General features: G+C 36.7%; 1 protein-coding gene across 3 annotated transcripts in view; it reads left to right on the top strand.

The window, feature by feature from the left end:
• Nucleotides 1–22,977, top strand: part of CNOT2 (CCR4-NOT transcription complex subunit 2) — a 77,091-nt gene that overhangs the window by 4,026 nt on the left and 50,088 nt on the right. Inside the window, exon 1 of one of the 3 annotated variants that reach the window (XM_085320554.1) lies at nt 10,290–10,416. The exons of 1 other annotated variant lie outside the window; for it this stretch is intronic. The gene's annotated coding sequence lies outside the window, so the exon portion shown is untranslated. Of the gene's footprint in view, nt 1–10,289; nt 10,417–13,056; nt 13,077–22,977 lie in introns of those variants that run through there. One more of the 3 variants, XM_085320555.1, reaches the window with a different exon arrangement.

Here is a 22,977-nt window from a genome sequence, read left to right as displayed (position 1 = left end):
GTAAGCAAAAAAAATAAAAGTACTGCGAATGTTTTCGGTTACTTTCACTCACGGCGAGATGATTGTTTGCAAGCAGAGCTGACAAGTGCACAGACCACTGTTTGGTGGTGCTAACGCAGTCCACAACAGGTATTTGTTGAAGTCGTATACTCTTGTCTCTCTAAGGAGCAGACATACGTTGAAGAAGACATGTCTCCTTTTAATAGTAGGTCCTGCTTAAGAGATATGTAGTTATTTATTATGAACTGCACGTTTGCTTTTTCCTGTTACTATAAAGCTGCTGTACTAACAAGCTAAAAATAAGAACATTTAGGGGTTGTCTTAACATCTGTATTCTGTAAACTTAAATAGCTATGAGTAAAATCCTTGAAACAGTCACGTAATGTGGTGTTGGGTTGCATGAAAAGATCGGAGAAGATAGATAAGCACGTCTTAGGAATGGTTGAGTCTGGGCTGTGCTCTTTGAGTAGTTTAAGCAAAATAGCTCTGCATCAGTATGTCATTATGCTAGATCAGCACAAGTAAATGTGTGTAGTTTCATGTAAACATGTAAAGTTAAAGTGCTTGAAGAAAAGTTAGGTAGAGGGAAACTTGGAGAAATTCTAATAAAAAGGGGAAATGGAATGAAATCTGATTTCAAGGTTAAAAAAAGTATTTAGTCACAATGATGTATATTATTAAAACTTCAAATAAGGAAGCAGTAACGCTGTGAACCTGATACAGAGTGTGGTCAATTATGTGCGTAGTGCCAGTTTGTTTGTAATGTCAAGTGTGCTAAAGCTGAATTTTCAATTTCAAGACAATTACAATTCAGTTTCCATAAACACTATGCCAAACAATATTTGTATTATAAAGCTGATTTTAGAAGGCTACATCCAACAATTAGAGAAATATTTGCTTGGCTTGTTCTACATCTCTGTCCAGTATCCTACTATAAAAAAAAGACTTTTCTTAATATCACTAAAGTTGCTCGTAAATGTAATGATTCTTTTATCTTTGAGGTGTGAGCCACATGTATGTTCACACAGAGAACCTTGTATGCCCACAACTACTTGAGACCAGAAACTCTGACAAGAAAGATCTGTTCCCCTTTGTGACTGGCGTTTATGCGGAGCATTTTGGTGCCAGCCAGTTTGCTGAGAACATCTTGCTATTCTCGTTTTTTCCTGAACTGTACAAATTTTCATACTGTTTTTGGCCTATAAATTTCTTCACCCTACTTATTATCGGTATCTATGCCAGTGGGCTTGGTGGACTCTGAGTTGCCTGTGGTATAGGGCCAAAGATGATGGCTAGATGCAGAAACTTCTCTTTACACCTATCTTTAATAGGCATACATCTCATCTGCTGTTCAGTTGTCCTCTCTGCACTTGTGTGCCTCTGCAGCTTGGAGCACTGTACATTAGTTGATCTCTGTCTTCCCCAGAACATCTGGGAGTGAAATAACTTCTGTTCACACTAGAGATTTTCCTCCATCTTCTTACTTCAGAGAGAGCTCTACCCCAGCTGCAACACCGCCTGTTCTTTTCGGGTGCGAGTACAGGAGTTGCGCTATTCTGCTTATTCCAAGCAAAGAGGACAAGGGAGCCATCTCACACCCTTGCTGATGTTCTGCAGTAGCTAGAATATTTTTTTGTCTGTTAATGTGGCCTTCATGAACACAACTGTGCTTTACTGCAGACTTCTGCTTCAACTGTTGGTGAAAAGAAATATTGGAAGCTCTAGGTCCTGAAGAGTGTTTTTTTGTTGTTGTTTTTTTTTCCAGTACTGCTTTCATATCTGGTTGCTTTGGCACAATTGGAGAAGGTTTAATGGTTGGAGTTCAGGGATAGCCACGCTATGGATGGAGTTCAGCATATACAATAATATATGGGTTTTAGCAAAATGCCTGTAGCTGTCATGGGTGATCTGTCTTTTGAGAAAGGCAGTTTAGAGACAGTTTAGTTGATCTTTCATTCTGTCAAGGATTCTAGTTGACAGTGCAGTTACTGAGCATCTTGTCTTTTGCCTCTCTTAAAATAAATAATTTTTTGTAAGTAATGTGACTTTCACATTTTTTGAAGACCTCAGCTTCAGTCTGTGCTTATTCTCTGTTCAGACTCCCAGTAAAATATTGCTGATGTTGAAGGCTTCACAAACATTACTTCTAGTATCTCTGACCTGATTATTTTCCTCTGTTAGTTTCACTTTGGGTGCTTGGTAGGTTCATGTCTCTTGCCTGGTCCTCCTTGCCTACGATTTCCTTTCCCTGTATGACATGCTTTTTAACTTTTTTTTTTTAATATATTTCTCTTATCCTTGATATATTAGCCAGAAGTCTTATAGTCATGCTACTGTCATACAATTTGTTATCTTGTCCTTTTCCAGAATCAGAATGTGGACTTTCGCTGTGTATTAGAAAAAGTTTTATTGCACTGCAGAGAGAAAAGATTTTACAGCCTGTCCTTTTATTATAAAAAAGGAGGAGAAATACAAACTCACTTTAGACTTAAGCGTTCATCTTTCCCCTTCAGGATAGTGGTACTGGCTGTTATTTTGGCCAGCCAATGATTGGTGTATCTCTTCATTTCAGGATACCCAAATGGAAATAGGTAAGTAAGCACCTAAAAGGAAGTATCTGTATTTCATAGTGATACAAATCTACTAACAGTAAAACATCTTGCTGACTGGTGTTCTTACGGTGGTATGGTATGGTGATATATCTCCTTTCTCTTCATATAATGAGAATGCTCTCTTAAGAGACTTGAAAAACTGTACGATTGATTGAAGCCTCTCTTCATCTCACTGGAAAACAGAACTTCAAGCCAAGTGCCTAGAAATTTTGTCCAAGTTCTATCAGTTTGATGCAGCTGATTGGGGTGGTTCTGTAAAGGCTTTTCTGTCTAGGTGGATTCAGAACCATTAGATTTGGATTCCCTAGATGATGCTTCTACTGCTAGAGTAAGGTGTTCTTTAAATGTGATGTCCCTTAGAATTGTGTTCATAATAGGCTACTACTTCCAAGCTAACTCACACTTTGAATTCATTTTTATTTAATCTCAGATGGGACGGACAAGGCCTTGCAGTTCAGAGTTGTTCATCCTAGGGAAGCAGAAATGCTACATTAGGTTTCTGGAACTTCGAGTAACCTGGTGTATGTTCCAGGTGACCGTCTTTGGGCAACAGTGGTGATGTGTGTTGTAACAGTATAGCAATATCAAAGGACAAAGCACTGTGAAGTCACCTCTTCTTTATCAGGATGAGCAAATAAATTAACGTGTAGGGGTTTGGGTTCATCATCAGTTCATGTTCTAGGAGTTCAGACTTGGTAAAAGTCTGAGTGACTTCATGTTTTCAGTCTGAGTGGGAAATTTGGACTAGTGTTTTAGAGATGGACATCTTGCCATGGGGTTTAGTCAATTCTGTTGTGCGTTCAGAGAAAACACTTGAAAAGTTGATTCTCTTAATTTCAGTGCTGCAGTGATGTGTGTTGGGATTTGGGCATCTTAGTACTACCACAGGGTCAAGATTCATTTAGGCCAGTGAGAAAGTCAATTGCTCTTTGACATATTGCCAGTGCTCGTGTTTGGACTTGCTCCTGCATCTTGTTGGGAATGTTGGGATACTCTTCCATTTTATATTTTCCAACCATAATGTTTTCTGATTATTAACCTATTCTTCTAACTTTTCTTGAATTAAAATCTGAGATTTTGAAATGTCCTTTATTGATAGGAGAACACCTGAAAAACACCTTCAATGCTTTAAGTAGCTCTGACTCCCTAGAAAAGAACAGATATTTTAGACCATAGAACCAGGTAGCATCAACAGGAAACTTGGTAATCTTTTCTGACATTGTAAACATTTACTTATACTAACCCAAACCAGATAATTGTTTTTAAATTCCTTATTGACCATGTATCTTTTTAAATTCCCTTATGTCTGTATGTTTATATTCATTCTGGATTAATTTAGCATGGAAAAGGTCTCAGAATTGACTTATAAGGAATCTCATAGCGATGGCAAATGTTAATCTAGTCTCTGAAACTAAAAGTTCTGGCAAAATATTTAGAATCTCTCCTCTAGAGACAAAACTCCCTTCATTTTCGGTTACTGAAGACAAGAAGGTTACTGTGGTTTACATGGCTCATTCTGTTAAAGATGAGCCTAAGCAATATTAGATAAGGAAGTGTAATATTTTTTTGAAGATTAACGTGCAGAACTTTTAAACATAATCTTTGTGTTTATGAAGCAAAGTAGAAAACTTCACATGCTTTGCCAGTAAACCATAGGAATATTGTTTTCTTGCTAGAATATTGTCCAAAGAGATTACCAGTATTTATTCTTACAGTTAGTCATAGTAAAAGATTTTACGTAACATCTGATCAAAGTGAATCAAATAAGTATGCTTGGAGTGCAACAATTTAAGCGTTTTTTGCAATGATATCTGTTTAGAAGATCTGTAGGAATCTGAAATCTTAACTAAATTTAATGCTTTATTGTTTTCAGTCATTTCTATTGATAGTCAGTACTCTTCCCATATGATTCACTCTTACCGATGAAATCTGCGATGAATATACTTGTCCTAGACACCAAGGAAGGTGCCAGTTGGTGCAGAGTAATAGGAGACATAGTTTTCAAAGTTATCTTAGTTAGAAATACAGTATGAGGAGGAAATAAAAGTGAAAGATAAAATCCAAAAATACCAAATCATATAAGCTAATGAAGAAATTAGAAAGCAGCAACTTTAAAAATGATACAGAGTGTAAACATTGTTAGCTGGAAGCTGAACACCTACTTAGGATTTGATGACTTTGAATTCCTATCCATTATTCTTTCATGGTGTTGTGATAAGAGGAAAAAAAGGTAGGATCAGGAAACCTTACGTTATAGGAACCTTGTATAAACCTGTATGTTTATACTCATTTTGGAATAAATCATCTTTGAAATTGGCTTAGAATTGGTTTATAAAGAATCTCATAGTCGTGGCAAATGTTAATCTAGTCTCTTAAACAAAAAGTTCTGGCAAAATACTCTTTAGAATTTCTTCTATAGAGACAGAGCTCCTTTCTTTTATGTTTCTTTATGCTTAGCATTTTTGCAATTTTAATCCTGTAAGTGCTGCCAATTAGAAGAACTTTTGAAGTCTGTGGTCTACAGGGAAGCCTTTTTCATAGAGATAGGCATGGCATGTATGTATATGTTTGTGTTATATGTGTTTTCCCCTTCCCCTCAACATTGGCTAAATTAAAATCTCTCCTCTGCCAGGATTGTTCTGTCGTGCACTTGATAGATGTAAACAAGAATTCAGTTGTAAGGCACCTTGCAGCTTCTTTGAACTCAAATAGTGGTTTTTTTTTTTTTAATTTTTTTTCCGGGGCAGAAAAATAAGCAGTGTGACTAATTTAAGGATAATCTCCCTGTTAATATCTTAAAGCTATTAATTTAAACTTTCCTGTGTATATTTCTTCAAAATACTTATATGGTGAATTTGTAGGAATGGAAAAGGCTACTGTGTTTCAGATGGAATGAGAGGTCATCTTTTTTGGTTTAGTTTCTGAAAAAATAAAGGGGAAACTGCTAATAGAACAAACTTCTACGGTGGTGGAGGGGGTCCTAGGTTATTCTACCCTGCTGTGTAGTTGGAAGCATTAGGAGCCTTCTTTTGATATTTCTATGCTTCTGCACTTGTCAGGTATGACGCGTAGGTCACGAAGGAGAACCTGTCTGCAAAGCAGTGGCAGCTGAGCTTTGATAGCGCTCACTCGCTAAAGATTATAGTGGTAGTGCCTGTGGGAAGAGATAATGCAAGATCATGATTCTTTTGTGTTTAATATTTGTTTTCTACTATCTACCTTTAATGTAGTTGTTTTGTACTCCTGCCAAAGTTCTGCGTGTTTGAGCAGTTTCTAAATCACATTTCATTGTTTTAAGTGCAGATTGCTGGTGTCTGTTCTGTTTTAGGTTTCACGTGCTGCATCCTGATTTACTAATGGCAATTTAGAGCTGTCCTAGGCTAGCATAAGATGCAGTTTGAAATAGAATGTATGAGAGCATAAGCAAATGTGCTGTAGGTAAATATGGTAAATGGTAAGCTTTGTTTTAGTTTCTTATATGTTATTCAAATTAATTTTAATTGGTAGTTGCATTTCTGTGACATGTAGAATGGTGTTGTCTTTATCATAAGCCATTAAAATTATGATATAGCAAATTTAGAATTACTATTTTTGTTCTAATCAGTAAGATCATAGCCAATTTCAAGTATACTCAGCTAGATGCAGTTGATCGATCCATCTCATTTATGTTTAATTACAGCGCATTTGGAATCTGGTTTTGCCTAGCTATGTAGGCTTCCTTTTTAGGGAGTATAGAGAGTAGTCTAGAGGGTGATTCCTCATGTGATACTTCTCTTGAATGACCACAAAGTAAGCACTTAAGTGTTGCTTTTGAAGAAGCAACATTCTTCATGTAGCTGTTTATGGATCATAAACATTGCTGTCAAAGAGCAATGCAGATTTGCTTGGTTTGGTGGAAATGGAAAAGGACCTCAGTACCTAGAGAAACTTTTTATTCATTGTTTAGTCTAAGCATGAGTAGAGAGAGATTGATGTGTAAACAGTGAATTTCTGAAAATGACCTTAAAATGGTAGGGATTAAGATCACCGATCAATTGAAGATTCATTCTGCAGGTATATGAAGCTAAAGCAGGTTTGACTGAATTTGAATGAAGATGCTGAAAGGAATTCAATTTTCAAGTATAGTAACAGCAAATCGAAGTGGAGAATATTGACACTGTATGTTAGTCCAGGCTAATGAATGTGAGGCTGCAGAGAAAATACCTTTCAGCATTAACTCTTCTACAGGGAAAAGCACAAGCATTCTTCTGCAGTATTCAAAATACAAATATTAAAATACTAATATGTCACAACAGAAGTAGACTAGTTTGGATTATCTGGTTTTGGTGGAAAGGAAATGTTATACAAAATGGCATGTGTGTGTATATACATATATGTGTATATATAACTGTACATACACACACACCCTATTTATTTATTTATTTTTTTTAAGTATAAACACTGTTTTTACTTGCATTTGTGAATTAGATAATGGATTTTTTTCCAATCATGTAATACTTCCTCACTATATGTAATCTGGTCAGCATCTTTGTTTTAGATATTTATTAGTCCATGTTAAAGTTTGGAACTCTTGATGTAAAATTTTCCAATCTTGCTGACATTTAATGTATACACCAAGCCTAGTAAAAATAGATTAAAGCAGCTGTTTATACTGTCTGCAGTATTGAAATATAACTGGGTCGATATGGTTACTATATGCTATTTCTGAAAATCAAGGAAAAAAAAAAAAAAAAGCATTTAGGGCAACCTGATGGTAAATATGACAGAATCACAGAAAATTCAAACACTTCCGTAATTATTGATACCCGATTTCTGTTTTCAAATTAGATTGTTTTGTTGTGACTCTTTCTTCTGTGTCTAACTTCCTTTTAAAATATGCTAATTTTAGGTTATATGGTCTTTGGCTTTCTTTTTTTTAATACTTTAAGCAAAAAGCTTTCTTCAATTTCTTTCAAGTTGTGTCGCGCTAAGTTGTGTTTTAGGCACCACAGTTGTTAGAATGGAGAGCAAAAATTTTTTTTTTGGGGGGGGGGGGAAGCTTTATAAAGACTGAACCTATGCTGTAGATTAAATTTGACTTGGGTATTCTCTCAGAGCTTAAACTGAAGGAGGTTGATACAGAAGCAAAACTGCACTAAAGCAATCCAATGTCCTTCTGTGGCAGAGCAAGAGATCTGAATACAGAAGGAAACAGTTGATATTGTATATCTTAAGAAGGGTTTTTGACACATTCTAACATGATATCTATTTATCTATCTATGTACATATATCAACTAACCTGAGGAGATACGGTCTACGTTAAAGGTACTATAAGTTACCTGGAAAACTGTGTAGTGAGTAGTTCACTGTGAAACTGCAAGGGTGCATCTTGGTAAAGGTTTCATATTAATTTTCTTGAGTCTAGTACTTGTCAATATTTTCCTGAATTATTGAATGATAGAATGTGAAGTACATGTACTCATTTTGCGTAAGAAGAGAAATACAGAAGTGGCTCTCGGCACAAATATATAATGAGGTATGCTGGTTAATTAGCAGAGCACGATCTAGTGCTTGTGCATCATAAGCCATTCAGATCGGTAGTGTGTTGCTGGAAGAGAAGAGGAGGCAGACATTGTACGAGGAAGTGTAAATAGGAGTGACTTTGTGTCAACAGGAGTGATACAAATCATGGGGAAGTACTACTGCAGTATTCAAAGAAGTTAGGATTTCATGTGTTGTACTGTAGTTAAAGAAATATATGGACCATTAAAAAGACTGAAGAGAAACATGAGTCCAAAAAACATTACCCAGATGCAAAGATGGAAAGAACTCAAACTGTTCTCTTCTTGTAAAGAGAATAATTCCAAGAAGGAGATTGATCCTTAAGAGTGTTGAAGGAGGGGGAAAGGAAAAGTTGTTCTTTGCCTCTGGGAGTGGGTAAGATTGTCATGGATGTTTGTAGCAAGGGTTTTTGGAAAGGGGAGGGTATTTGTGGCCGGTCAGATGCTGGAACAGATTTCTTACGGAAGTTGTGTAAGATCTGTCCTGGGTCTGCAAGTTGGTAATGGTGTTACCCGGCAGTCACTGGCTCCCACCTTCTGCAGAAGTCAGAGCTCCACAGGAGCCAGGAACTGCTGTCATATCCATGAGATGGTAACAGCCATTAACTCCTCTTGAGTATGAGGATCTCTCTGATAGGCAGAATTTGCCTTTGCTTTATAATTCTTAAATGAACAGATTAACATCTAATTTGGGAAAGAAGAATACAACTTGATGCACAGTTTGGACCAGAGAAATGCTCATTTTCAATAAAATGTGACAAAAAAAAATTCACTTTAATGGAGTGGAAGTATAGTGGTTTTAATAATTACATTTTGTGTATATGAAATAAGCTAATATTTATATTAGCAAGTTGTCTTCTTAATGTGACATTATATACACATGTAACAAAATGAAGACTGACATTTTCTTGTCCAGACTGTATTGTACTTTATTTTCAATTTGTTTTGACTAGGGCTCTCTACCAAGTTATATTTTGGTACTTGAGTGAGGTCTCATTCTTGCTTTATTTAATCATTGTCCCAAGGATGACAAGACTGGAGTGTTGTGGAATTTCACCAGCACTGTTTTAATCGCTCTGATAACGATTGCATTATAACAACATGAAGCATCTTTCTTCCGCTAGAACTGAACACAAAGCTGCTTTGGTGTAGTTGGCGCATGCTGTTAGGAAGTGAGAGGGAGGAGGTGAAACTGGGCAGCTTTTCTGGCATTGCCAAGAGAGCCTTTGCAACTGAAGTGCTTTGCTTTGCTTTCTTGCAAGGGAAAGGGGAAATCTAGTTTTGTGTTGAAATTATGGTACTCAGTTTACTGATTATACCCTGAAAATAGTTGTTTATGCTATGACTAAATTTATGGTAACTATTGGGGGAAAGAATATAAACCTCCCTCCCTAACTTCTGTTACGATTTTATTATATTTGCATGTCAAATATGATGCAGGTTGCCCCTGTATGCTTTTAGAGCTGAATGTAAGATTCGTTCCACAACCAGCGATTCTGAGTACTTGTTTCCATGCTGTGAGAAGGGCGATTTAGACGTATTTCTATACATCTTGCAAGGAGGCAAAGTTCCGTTTAGAGTATCCATTAGAAAGAGAAGACCAAAATACAAGTTTTATTGGGATTAGCAGAATGATATATACTCACAGATCAAAAATATCTTGGGGGGGCATATGTCATGCCCCTTCTTTGGGGGCATTTTGTGTGCGTTTGGATGTCTTGTGTGGTTTTCTTATAAGACTAATTTTGGATTATTTTTAGAATAAATTGTCTTTACAGGTTGAGAGCACCTGTGCTCTAATTCTTTCTATCTTGACAAAGGATCTGTAGATATGTTAGGTCTCTGCAGCCATACAGTTCCCATTGTGAATTTCTTTCTTTTTCTGAACAAAAAAAAAAAAGGCTTACAACTGTTCCATTTTTAAAAATACTGCTATAGAAGTGAAATTTTGACAGTTACTGACTCTTGCCTTAGTATATGTGTAATTACTGCTTTTTACTGCATTTGCTTCTTGCTTTAAAGCTATTCAGAAGCTTTATTTTTTACATTTATTTTCATATTTTTATTCAGTGCATAAAGTGTTTTGAAGTGGACATCATTTAGTTCATGGAACAATGAGAATAGTAAGAATTTTAGCAAGTAACAGTGTATTTTTACTAATTATGTTTTATTAATCTACTTCATTTACAGGAATTGTTCGTCAGACAAAATTTGCTTACCTCAACAGAGACAAAAATTTTAATGGGCAAAAGTACAGTGTGTAGGTAGGTAGCTGTTTTTAGTGCATTTAAGGTTCTTCGAGGAGAACCTTATTCTAAGGTAATGGACTAGTCATCAAAACAGAAGATCTTATGCTTTAAAATATTTAAGCAGTGGATTCAAAGATAAGGTATTGAAGAAAAGTGGCTTTGAAGTATATTCATGTGTTTCCCACTTTTATAGTGAGACTTAAAAAAAAAAAAAGAAAAAAGAAAAAAAAAAGAAAAAAAAAGAAAAAAAGAGTGGAATGATGTATGTACATGTGTAGAAATTGAAATAACTTTTAATAATTTACTACTGTGTGTAATTTTTAAAGCTTTGAAAATATTTTTCAATATATGTAATTTTTTTTTTTCCTGATTTTTTGAATATGCTTCCCTAATTCAAGTTATAAAGGGATTGGCCATATTTAATCTGCTAACTATCAGTATTCTACTAATTTAATGCATCTAAATGTAGTGCAATAACAGTAATGTTTCAATAAACTTTTTTTTTTTTCTAGTATCCTGTAATCATAGTAAAAGTTAGTCAAAGTACCAAGGCTGTAACTTTACAGCAGTAGTACTATACAATGTGGATGGATGAGTTTTGCATTTTGGTATATGGCTAATACTTAGATTTTTATTTACCCTCTTAAAAATAGCTCCTGGACTAAAACCTTCTATGTTAATATAGTCTGTTTTGCAAATAAATGTTCTTTGGAGTCTGTTTATGTTCCTTCAGCTCAAATATTGAAAGCTAAATAATTCCTTAAAACAACTTTCTGTGGTTTAACCAGAAACATATTTAATAGGGTATTTCCTAGATAGGATTGCGTTTAATTCAATAAAATTATCTTTAGAGCGGGGAAGTGTAGTTTTAGGAACTTCTTGTACTATTTTGGTATTGCTAATGTAAAAAAAAAAATATCTGTAGCTTTGTTTTTTATTGCAAGTTTTGTAATCCATGGTGCATATTGTACAGCCAGTATGGCTTAGAAGTAGAGAAGGAGAAGTTAACATTTCTAAAAGAATGACTTTTTATGCCATTTTAAAAGTAAACTTTGTTAAAATTGCTCTAAGGGAAGAATTTCAACAGATCACGGATTGTAAACTAATGAGAGCCTTCAATTTTACTGAAAAAAAGTTTTGAATGCAGTATGACGACACTAGAAATTAAAAACACTTTGTGTTTTGGCAAGGAGCATGTTAGAATAGTGTGGACATGTTCCCAGTAACATGTCATGACATGTTCAGGGCTCATTAAGATGGGCGTACGAGTTGGTAAACCTGACGAATAGCTTGCTTGTAGTTACTTCGGATAGTCTCAGAAGTCATTTTGAAGTGTTTTTTTCCCTTAATTTGTCTTACGTTGTTTATTATGCCTAGTTACACTTAAGTTCTAGTATTTAAACATGAATGTGGACTTTCCTCCTATGCATTCCTAGCTGTTGCACTAGAATTCCTAATTGATGGAGAGGAAAAAAAATATGTTTAGCTTGCTCCTCAGAATAATTGGTCAAAGCTTGATTTTGTTTTCCAGACAATCTCCACGTTATATTGACTTTCCTAGAGCAAAACTGCCTAAGTAGTTTGCCTCCACACTAGGGAATATGCCTTTCCTCAAATAGTTACTGAGAGTGGTTTCTGTTTTATAGCGTTTGTCTCTTCAGTCTCCAGTATAGTGGTTGAAAGCAGTTAAGGTGTGAGTAGCCTGTTGCATGGGATTACCATGCCATATACTGATGAAAGCTGTGTTTTGCATGGCAGCATTTAAAGCACGGCAACAGAGCAGTCACACCGTTAAGTAGAAGTTAGAGAAGTTGCAGTTCCAGGTACCTTTGATAGCAGGAAGACAAGTGCCAGGCTAACTTAATTGCCATGGTAAGGAAGACAGGTGACTATTCTTGTTTATGAATGAATTTATTTTGAATTGGGTAGTAGAATCACTTCTTGTAGTTCAAAATACTTGAAGCAGATATGCACATGAGGGTATGAAGATTAAGGACTGGTACAGCTTGCATGCTCTTGTCACGTGATTGAGGAGTGGTTGCTCAGCTCTGCTTGTTTAAATTTGGACTTGGATCTGATATTTTATGAAGCTTTACCAGACTGACCTGTTTTGAAATACTGGCTTCATAGATTCATGAGGTCATTCATTTATTGACAGCAGTCTTCAGCTCTGTTCCTTCTGAAGTGTTAAAACGACTTTGTCTTCTACAAGAAACTGCTTTGGTTGTGTGCTCCTATTTTTCAGGTCTCTGTGTTTTCTAGTCTGATACTTTTCATACTAAGGAATTTTAGAGAATTCTCTCTTAGAAGATTATATCTAATGCATGTTTTATTTCCCTTTAAAGTAGATATTTTACAACAGACCTTAGCACACAGAGATGCCTTCGTGAGAATGCTATCAGCTGTATTTATTTTTTTTTATATTAAATCTTTGAGAAAATTGGCTTTTTTGCTCAAAAATGAAGTAGATATATTTCACAGACCCCCATTTAGCGGATCTGTCAGTCCATATGAGCGCACGTGGAAAAAGACAAACTGTAAAATTCAGTTTTCATATAAAATGCAAGACTGACTAAAAAAGTTAATGCTCTTTGCAGAGAGGAATTGGAGAAGCTTTGGAAAGAACAGCATGTGCTCATATCTTGAGAAGAAGATTTCTTCTTGGGAAGAAATGAGTATGTATCAGTGCAGAGCAAAAGATGAGATGATAAATGCTTGAAGCCCCTGAACTTCCAAGGGGACTTCAGGTTTTCTGCTAAGTTTCCTGAATTTTTTAGGCATAAGCCCCAGCATTTTTCCCCCTCCCTGTCAATTTGTTGAATCACTATAAATAGCTGAGATTTGAAATAACTTTCCTCTGAAATTCTTCAAAATTGTGGTAAGAAAGCAAGCTATTACATGGGAAAACAATAATAACAGAAGGAAAATAAAAGTGACCAAAGAAGTATTTTTAACCTAGAAAGTAAAATCTTTAACAAATTCATTTCAATCTTTGTCAGTTGTTTGGAGTATAGACCTCACAGTGAGCCCAGAAAAAAAATGAATGCTTTGAGGATGCAGACAATACTTTCAAAGTTCAGAATCATAATGTACTAAAAATTTGTTGTAGAATTACTTGTTCTGAAATAACCTGAAAAGCAGAAACTTTTTTAAGCTTTCTTTTAAAGTTATCTTTCAAAAGAAAAACTTTCAGTTCCTCAGTTTTGTCTTCCTAACCAGCTCTTTCAGCATTTATCCAAAGCTTAGCAAATTCATCTTCTTTTAAAAGAAGCTTTGACTACTGTATCTTTTTCTGTATATATTCTTCATGGATTCTGTTCCTTTAGTGTTATTTTCTCATAGTACATTTATTTTAGTACTAGATGTATAGCTTAACTGACATTGTTCAGTAATTTAAGTTTTTTCCAACTGAAATTTTAGACTGAAGGTTAACGCTTTATTGAGAAGTGTGAGGGTAACAGTGATTTCGGTTTCTTAGGATCTGTGGGTTTATGGATTCTTTTGTTGCTGCTGTTTTTTTATGTATAAAAAGGTGATAGAGAAGGTGAAGGAAGAGGCACGTGCTGGCTGGCGATGTGTACAGTGAGGTGAAAAGTAGGATGGCTGAAGCGGTTACCACCTTCAGCTCTTCTGCTCCTGTCCCAGAGGTTGGAGCAAGGGGCCTTGGACAGAATCCTGTGTTCGACAGAGTCCGGCTGAAGTAAATGGGAGACATCTACGTTACTCCTCTTAATCTGTTCAGCTATTTTTGCAACTGGGCAGCAACCCCTAGAGGAAGGGGTGTGATGAAAAATGAAGAAGGCAGCCATAACAGTCACCTTGGTTTAATACACCACTGCATTTTGTCAGTTATGTATTATGTTTATTTGACATTGCTGTACTGCAGGCAACAATATATCCTTCCAGTAGTGCAAATTTGAACAATAGGGTGGTATCCTCTCTTCCTTACTTCTTTGTGACTTCCTATTTCCAATTACATTTTCTTGGCAGTTAAGCATAATAGAAATTGAGATTGCTGCTGTTATGTTGTCCTACCCATTCCCTTATGTGGTGTGGTGGTCTGTAACCACGTAGCAAAGCCACATGAGGAAGTGGGGTCGCTGCAAATTTACTTAGTCAGCCAAGAGCAGGGCGGTGACAACAGCCTTTGCTGCTGCGGTACCTTAGGCTCTGTGAAAACGCTGCTCAGCTGAGCTAGTGGTGGTTCAAGCTGTAGTGAATGGAGTGGGGAAAAGTTCTTCCTGTGCAGCACGTTAAAGTAAGGATTGTCCTGTGAATGTGTAGAAGGCTTCTCTCTTGCTTCAAAATCTGAAAAAGCTTGCTTACTATCAAATTTTTGTAACTGTAGCCCTGTAGTAGCAGATCTTGGTTATGTGTAAGTGACCTTCTATCACTTACAAGTTAATTTTAGAATATCGTGAGTTCTCAAATGACACTGAGTCTTTAATAAACTGATTTCTACTAACCATCACTAGTAATATTTTTTGTTTTACTTTCAAAACTTTTGTCAGATATTTAGCTTACTGTTCAGTTTAAGTGAATCATCAAGACTTTTCTTTACAGTTACTCAACAAAATTAAAATCAGTACATTAGAAGTAGTAGGTTATAATTTATTCTTCCTTCAAGGAAAATACAGTTTGCTCCAAACGCTTTCTATCTGTAACAGAATCACTTGATAATTGTATAAATTCATATTCTAAAAAAAATTTTTGTATATGACTGAATTTTTTTTCAATGTAGTACTTAGATGTGGTTGATGCAGCAATCTAGTCATTTTTTTTCCTATTCATTGTAAACAGAAAGCTTTTGATGTATGATAGGTATTTGGTGTATGTGGAATTTTTTTTAGTTCTTTTGTTCTTACTTGCATGCATAGAAAGTATTAATATTTCTAAAGTAGCTCTAAAAATAAACTCAGTTCAGTGATCAAAAGAAGTAGAAAATAAAAAATTATTTGTGTGTGTGTAAAACTAGATTTGGAAGTTGTAAATTTTGCACAGTGCTTCTCCATGGAATGTTTATGTGGGCTGCCTCCAGCATCCTCTAAAGGAGGAGGTCAGGTGCAATGAATACCGTAGCTTTTGCCATTTGTAGTTTTTGAGCTAAGTATTGTATACTCTCCATTTTTGAAAAATAGAGCTACGTTATGAGAGTGGCGTTTTGTTTAATTTAGCAGCTTTTATTTTACCAATTTATGTAACACGTAACAGCCTCCAATTATCTATTATACAGATTCATGATGAATTTATCACCAGCCTGATGCTCAGAAGACATATCCATACCTTTAAAGGCTTAATTTGAGTGCAGGTGTTAAAATTTTCTAATACTTAATATATTGACAAGCTAAATACAATTTTCTGAAATGTATTCTACATTTTGAAGATGTGGTCAAGCAACTAACATTTCTCCACCCAGAATTATCTTTCCTGAACAAGACTTAAGGCTGGAACCATGTCTGATTTAAAATCAAAAGTTTAACTTTAATGATTATTTTATTTTTTTTTTCCTTCTGGGTGAAGAAAAGGAGGATTGTATCACTTAAGAAGCAAGAACCTTTTCTAGAGCTTGGCTAACCATAAGATGATTTGAAAGGATTTGGCATCAGATTGTGGTGTAATGATTTTAAACCCTTATATTTTCCCCATCTGTAATGCTGATAAAATGGGTTGAGATTAAAATTGATTTAAATGTTTTGTCTAGATGAAAGTGTAATAATACTACTGATAAGGAATCATTCTAGGAATTTTGAAACCAACTATAGAAAAAGAAATACTGAAATTGAGGTCTTGCTTTTGCAAACATTTCACTAAATACAAAACTTTCATTGTGAGCAAGACTGCCTATCTCTCTGTCTTTGTAGTTGCAATGTTTCTTATTTCCAAGCTGAAAATTCATTACCCCCATCTTAAATAAAAATATGTATTTCTATGAGAGCAGTACATTACAGGAAATAATACCCTATTGTTGATTTTTACCAGGCTCTTGGGGTACTCAATGTTGCCGTCTTGTCTTGAAACTCTAAATACATGCAATAGTGTTTTTCTGAGAAACTGTGAGGAAAGTATAGGATGTAGGGGATTATTCCACATCTGGGACCTGGGCCAGGTCTAGGCAATATTTGCAGTCTGAGCTTAGACTACCAGTTTGTGGTAGCTGTTTTTAAAGCAACAGACTTTATGCCATTGTATTTTATGGAGAATTGCTTTAGAATGATATATGACATTATTTCAGTTTTTGATATTAGAACAAAGTTTATAGTAAACATTGAGGCCAGCATCTTAAAATGTGGGAGTCTGGCTGAAAGCCACGTGCTTAAATGGTGGAGTGCATACTTTGCTGAGTCCATTTTTGACAACCCTAATGGAGAACAGGATGATTTGTACAGTGGAAAGACTTCATTTGCCTTTACTACTTTCTTAATTTTATTTGGTGGTTGTTTTTGTGATAGCATATTAAGCATCTCAGCTAGTGTGTGACTTCTCTTCCAGCATTGAGTAGTATCCAATTCTGAAAATCCTTTAGTAAAATCAATTAACAAATAAAAAATGAGTGCAGAGTTGCAGTTTAGCCATTTAAGCGTTAAACACATTGCTACGTTTTCATTGCCTTTAAAATAAACTTAGTAGTTCTTTTTCTTTCTTTAAGACTGGGTTTTGTCCTTGTTATTTAGATATGACATAAAATATCAAAGAGTTATTTTCTCATCCTTTACTTTAAAGCTGAACTCTATGCAGTTGTAATTGCGATGCAGCTTGACTTGCAGTCAGAATGTGCTGAGAAAACAGGCCCTAGAATATTTCAAGAAACAGGCTGCTTAAAGCATTCTAGTGCTTTCATTTTAAAAAAGTTTTGAAAGGTTACTGTCCTTTGGTTAATGTTGCATTTATGAGGGTTTGCCCAAAAGAGTCACAGACTCTTAAATATGTTTTAGGAGGGCATGATAAAAAGCCATATATGAATTTGACTGTAACCTGCCTGTGCTCTGGGGGAACTTCTGCATTTGCAGAAGTACTTTTAGTGTGCTTGCCTGGAGAAGGAGAGTCACTGAGAGGCAAATATGCTGCCAGGAAGTCATGGCAGCTCATAAATATTTCTTTCTCTTCAATATACTAAGCATTCTTAGTGTTTTGAATTTTCTGGTTTTATTCTAAGGTAAGGCAAGGTGTTTGACGTGCTGTGTGTACAGAATGAGTTCTCTGGCCAGAATATTCTTAGCCATTTCTATTTTTAAAATACTTCTGGAAAAAAAGAAAACGAAATGTGTTTCTAAAAAGCCTTAACATTTTCAGCATAAAATACAAATAATGGAATTAGCACCTTCTTGAGAATGCTTTCAAATACGTGACCTGAAGCTTGCATTAAAGATTGTATGTGTGAACATACTGTTAGACATGTCTTTAAAAATGGGTTATGTTGTCTTTCAGTTGTCCTCTCCCTATCTGCCAATCCATAAATAAAACAAACAAACCCTGAACAACTTAACATTTTTTTTTCTGGCAGAAACTGCAGTGGAAAATGGGCCTAGTCACTTAATGTCAACAAACTGCATTTGATTAATGAAAGAAGAAAGTTACTGTTGCCTCCTGTTAATCCTGATCCTCATCTGCCTATACAGTGTATATAGTGTTTAACTGCAGGAAATGCTTAGGAAACCAGGGTTCATTTCAAATAAAATGTTTCAGATGAAACAAGCCTACAAGTTTTTGCTATATCAAGGAGGGAGTAAACAGGTATCATTCTCAGCTGAGAGCAAGTAAAAAGTCAAAGGAGTCCTATTCATTAAAATTTCTCCCACAATGAAGAGATTTGATGTGATGGAAACTTCTGGAACTTCTAGATCTTGATTAAAATTAACTACTTTTGAATTTCTTTGGAGTTTTTTCCTCTCAGTTTATAGTTTTTATTTCCTTGCCTGATTTATAGTTATAGGAGAATGTTTTATCTATTTATTTATTTATTTAGGAGAACGTATATGATCCAGAAAAAGTGTCCAATGAGCAGATGTAGACTACCTGATGATATTTAATGAAGTGTTAAGAGTAACTAATTAATTATTTAATGATAATGTATTACAGATGTACAGACATAGAAAGCTTATCTCTGTGTGTTTTGTCTTCAATGAATAGTGTGTGTGTAGGAACTGTTAAGAAACATTGAACTGTATGTAAAGTAATGATTTTACAGAGAAAGCTGGAAGGTACTTAATAGATGAAAATGATACCAGTTTGGCTTAGATATGACATAAAAGATGCATCAAGACTTAAGAGAAAGGGAAGGGACATTCTTCCAGTGATGCAGATGTGCTCATAGTCTTATGTGCTTACTAACAAAACATATTGAGATTGTTTTTACTCTACTCAGTCTTAATTGCATTATCAGCATACTTCTTTCCTTGAGTGTGAGGCTCAATTGCCTTTAACCTTTCCTACTGATCTACTTTTGTCTCCATGGTACCATAGCTTGCCCTGCCAGTACATCTGCTGGCATTCCTCAATTTTATGTCCTGTAGATGGATAAAGCCTCTATAAAACCTTTGGGAATGTTATTTTCTCTTTCTCCTCATCTAAACTAGGAACGATGGAGGTTGAAGAAAATGACCAACCATCTGGTAAGGAAGAGGTGGATTGAGTTGGCAACCAAAGGGTCTTGTGTGATGTAAACAGGAGGGACCTCTTGATGAACAAATGGGGCTGAGGTGGAGTCACCCCAAGCATATGTATGCAATTAAATATGAGGAAAGCTCTCGTGCCCTGTCTAGGAAGATTGCATGCCAGGGTGTGTTTCTGATGTGCCTCTGTACTAATGGGAACATGGCATGGGGAACGAACAGGAGAAATCAGAAGTGTCTGTGTAATTACAGAGCTACAGTCTCATTGGTATCACAGATGTGATGGGATGGCTCACACTACTGGAATGCTGCAATGGATGGATACAGGCCTCTAACGATGGACAGGCCATGATGGTGGGGTGGGAGGGAGTTACCCTTTATGTGAGAAAGCAGTGGGAGTGCATAGCGCTCTATCTGGGGATGGATGAGGAGTTAGCTAAGAGCTTGTGGGTCAGGATTAGTGGGTAGACCAGCATAGGTGACATAGTAGTGAGTATCTGCTATAGACGACCAGATCAGGAAGAGGTAGATGAGGCATTCTTCAGACAATGGGAAGAAGCTTCATATTTGCAGGCTCTCGCCCTTATGGGGGACTTAAACCACCCTGATACCTGCTAGAGGGACAATGCAGCTGGGCACAAGAAATCCAGGAGGCTTCTAGAGTGCATTGATTTCACGGGGGTTGAGGAGCCAGTAAGAAGAGATGCTCTGCTGGACTTCCTACTTAAAAATAAGGAAGAAGTGCTCAGAGGTGTGAAAGTTGAGAGCAGTTTTGGCTGCAGCAACCACAGGATGGTGAAGTTCAGGATCCTGCAAGGAGGGAAAAAGGAAGAAGCGGGATCACCACTCTGGTTTTCCAGAGATCAGACTTTGGCCTGTTTAGGGACTTACTTGGAAGAATCCTATGGGATATGGCCCTGGAAGGAAGAGGGGTCCAAGAGAGCTGGTTGATTTTTAAAGGATCCCCTCCTCTAAGCTTAAGAATGAACCATCCGAACAAGAAGGAAATTGAGCAAAGACATCAGGGGGCCTGTGTGGATGAAGAAGAAGCAGTGACTGACAAAAGTCGCACATAAAAAGGAAGTGTCTGAGAGGCGGAAGCAGGGACAGGTGTCCCAAGCAGAATATAGAGACACTGCCTGGGTGTGCACGGATGGAATTAGGAGAACTAAAACCCACCTGGAGCTGAAATGCGAAAGGACTGTGAAAGGCGACAAGAAAGGCTTCTGCAATTATATAAGCAGTGAAAGCAAAGTTAGGGAAAATGTGGGCCCACTACTAAGTAAGGAATGGGCCCTCATGACAAAGGACCACCTAAATGGCCCAGGTACTGAATGCCTTCTTTGCTCCAGTCTTTACTGGTAAGATTGGCCCTCAGGAATCCCAGGCCCTTGAGACCAGAGAAGTCTACAGTAATGAAGACTCATCCTTGGTGGAGGAGAGTCAGATTAGGTAACACTTGAACAAAGTGGGCATGCACAAATCTATGGGCCCTGTTGGGATGTACCCACAAGTTTTGAGGGAGCTGGTTCATGTCACTGTGAAGACACTCTTAATAATCTTTGAAAGGTCATGGTGATGAGGACAGGTTCCTGAGGACTGGAAGACAGCAAATGTCACTCCTGTCTCCAAGAATGGCAAGAAGGAGGATCTGGGAAACTACAGGCTAGTCAGCCTCAGCTTAATTCCTGGACAGATGCAGGAGCAACTAATCCTGGATCCTGTTTCCAGACACGTGAAGGACAAGAAGGCTATCTGAAGCAGCTGGCATGGATTTATGGAGGGAAAATTGTACTTAACCAACCTGATAACTTTTTATGATGAGATGACTGGCTTGGCAGAGGAGGGGAGAACACTGGATGTTGTTTATCCCAACTTTAGTAAGGCTTTGACTATTTCCCATAACATCTTCATGGACAAGCTGATGAAGTGTGGGCTAGACAAGTCATTAGTAAGGTGGACTGAAAATTAGCTGAACTACAGGGCACAAAGGGTTGTGATCAGCAGCATGAAGTCCAGCTGGAGACCGGTTACTAGTAGTGTCCCCCAAGAGTTGATACTTGAGCCAGTACTGCACTTGGGGAGGAAAAACTCTATGCACCAGTAAAGGTTGGGGACCAACCACCTCCAGAGCAGCTTTGCAGAGAAGGACCTTTAGGTCCTGGTGCACAGCAAGTTGAACTTGAGCCAGCAGTGTGCCCGTGTGGCAAAAAAAAGGCCATTAGTGTCCTGGCTGTATTAGGCAGAGTGGTGGCAAGCAGGTTGAAAGTTTGAATATCTCCATTTTAGGAGATATTCAAAACCCACCTGGATGTGGTCCTGAGCAGCCTGCTGCAGGGGGATTGGACCAGATGATCCAGAGAAATCTGATTTCCTATGCCAATAATTCTGTGATTCTGCGATCTTCCCATGTACAAGTTCCTGATTCAGCAACTGCAAGAAATCTAGCAAATGCTGTAAAGCAGTGAAATACAGTTTACATGTGTCTTAAAAGGTTTTAAATTTTATGAATTATTAAGATGTTTGACTATCAGCATGTGAACTATTGTTCCCAATATATATGTGCCACTTTTGTTTAAGGCTATTTTATTTTAACTACGTCATGTCATTTTGGAGGCTTAAGCGTGTATGTATATATGCATACATATACACACACTTTTTTGTGCTAAGTACAATGTCAGATTTGGCTGGCATGTAACTTAGTATGTATGCGCTTAAAGTAAGATGGGGTCTGTGGTTAAGCTTATAAATTAATTTGTATAGTAACGCATAGTTGTCTGTTGTGAAGCAATGAAAAATAAACCCTATGCTTGCAATGAAATTACAGGATTAAAAGAGTGTATATGTAGTCCAGCAAGGGGTTTTTTGTTTTTATAGCCTCTTAGGGGACTCATCAACAGAGTAAGTAGCACCTCAGAAACCTTTTAATGTGTAGTTGTATCATTTCTCTAATTCTGGGAGCAATTTATCTCTGCGTCACAAGTGGAAGCTGAGTGAGAGAGTAATTGGCTGACTTGGACTACATCAGCACCTGATTCTTTTTCCAGGCTGAGCTCTGTTTGTCCATGTCTGCATCGTCTGTGTTGTCTGTTTTTTGAGGAAGAGGTGCGGAGTGGCTAGGAGGGCTATCAAACGTCAGAGATAGTAATGTGTCTTTCTATTACTATTGAAGCAGTACTTTAGTAGAGGAGAAATATTTTAACAACTTGACATACTCGATCTCTTTATCGTGAAGCGAAAGTCCTACTCGTTTAGTCTTTCTTCTTTTTCTGATTGCTCTTTAAAAATCTGCTTGGTGAGCTTTTCATGTCTATTGAATACCAGTGAAGATTGAAAGCCAGTTAACATTTTCTTTTATTTTCCCTTGAGCTTTCTGAATTTTTCATGAAAATACTTAGGAAAACATAATTTCTTACAGTTCTTTACATTGTCCTCTCTGGGGATACTGTAAATCAAGATGTTAGGATTGCAAATCTGGTTACTGCCTGATTATCACTTAGCCTGCTTAATTCTCTTTATAGGAATGCGTGTATGTATATATATAATCTCCCTTGAGTTTTTTTTGTTGTTGTTGTTTTGTTTTTCCCTGCTGTATGCCCATACATTCCATGTCATGGAATATATACTAGTAAGATACCTGTCCTATTTCACTGCCTTCTAGCAAAGAGGGAATACAGTAACAAGAGTTGATGATACTGTTACCCTAATAATTGACTGACACTTCCCTGTTGCAATATACTATTTTCAGTTGCTTATACAAATCTGACATTTTTTTTTTTCAGGTTAAAACTTCTTGTTCCTAACACATGCTTTGGCTGCATATCTTCTCCCTCTCCCTCTCCCTCGTCCTCACCCCTAAGATTTCAGCTGAAATTATTTGAGTTAATATATAGATAATTTCAAGACTTATTTCATATAGAAATGTTTTGGGTTTTTTTTTTTTTGAGTAGGAAGTACAGACTTGTTT

Source organism: Rhea americana, unplaced genomic scaffold (genome assembly GCF_003343005.1).
Source record: "Rhea americana isolate MKP2758 unplaced genomic scaffold, rheAme1 scaffold_64, whole genome shotgun sequence".
Taxonomy (NCBI): Eukaryota; Metazoa; Chordata; class Aves; order Rheiformes; family Rheidae; genus Rhea; species Rhea americana.
Note: the sequence above shows the minus strand (reverse complement) of the source record. Positions and strands in the feature narration are given on the sequence as shown.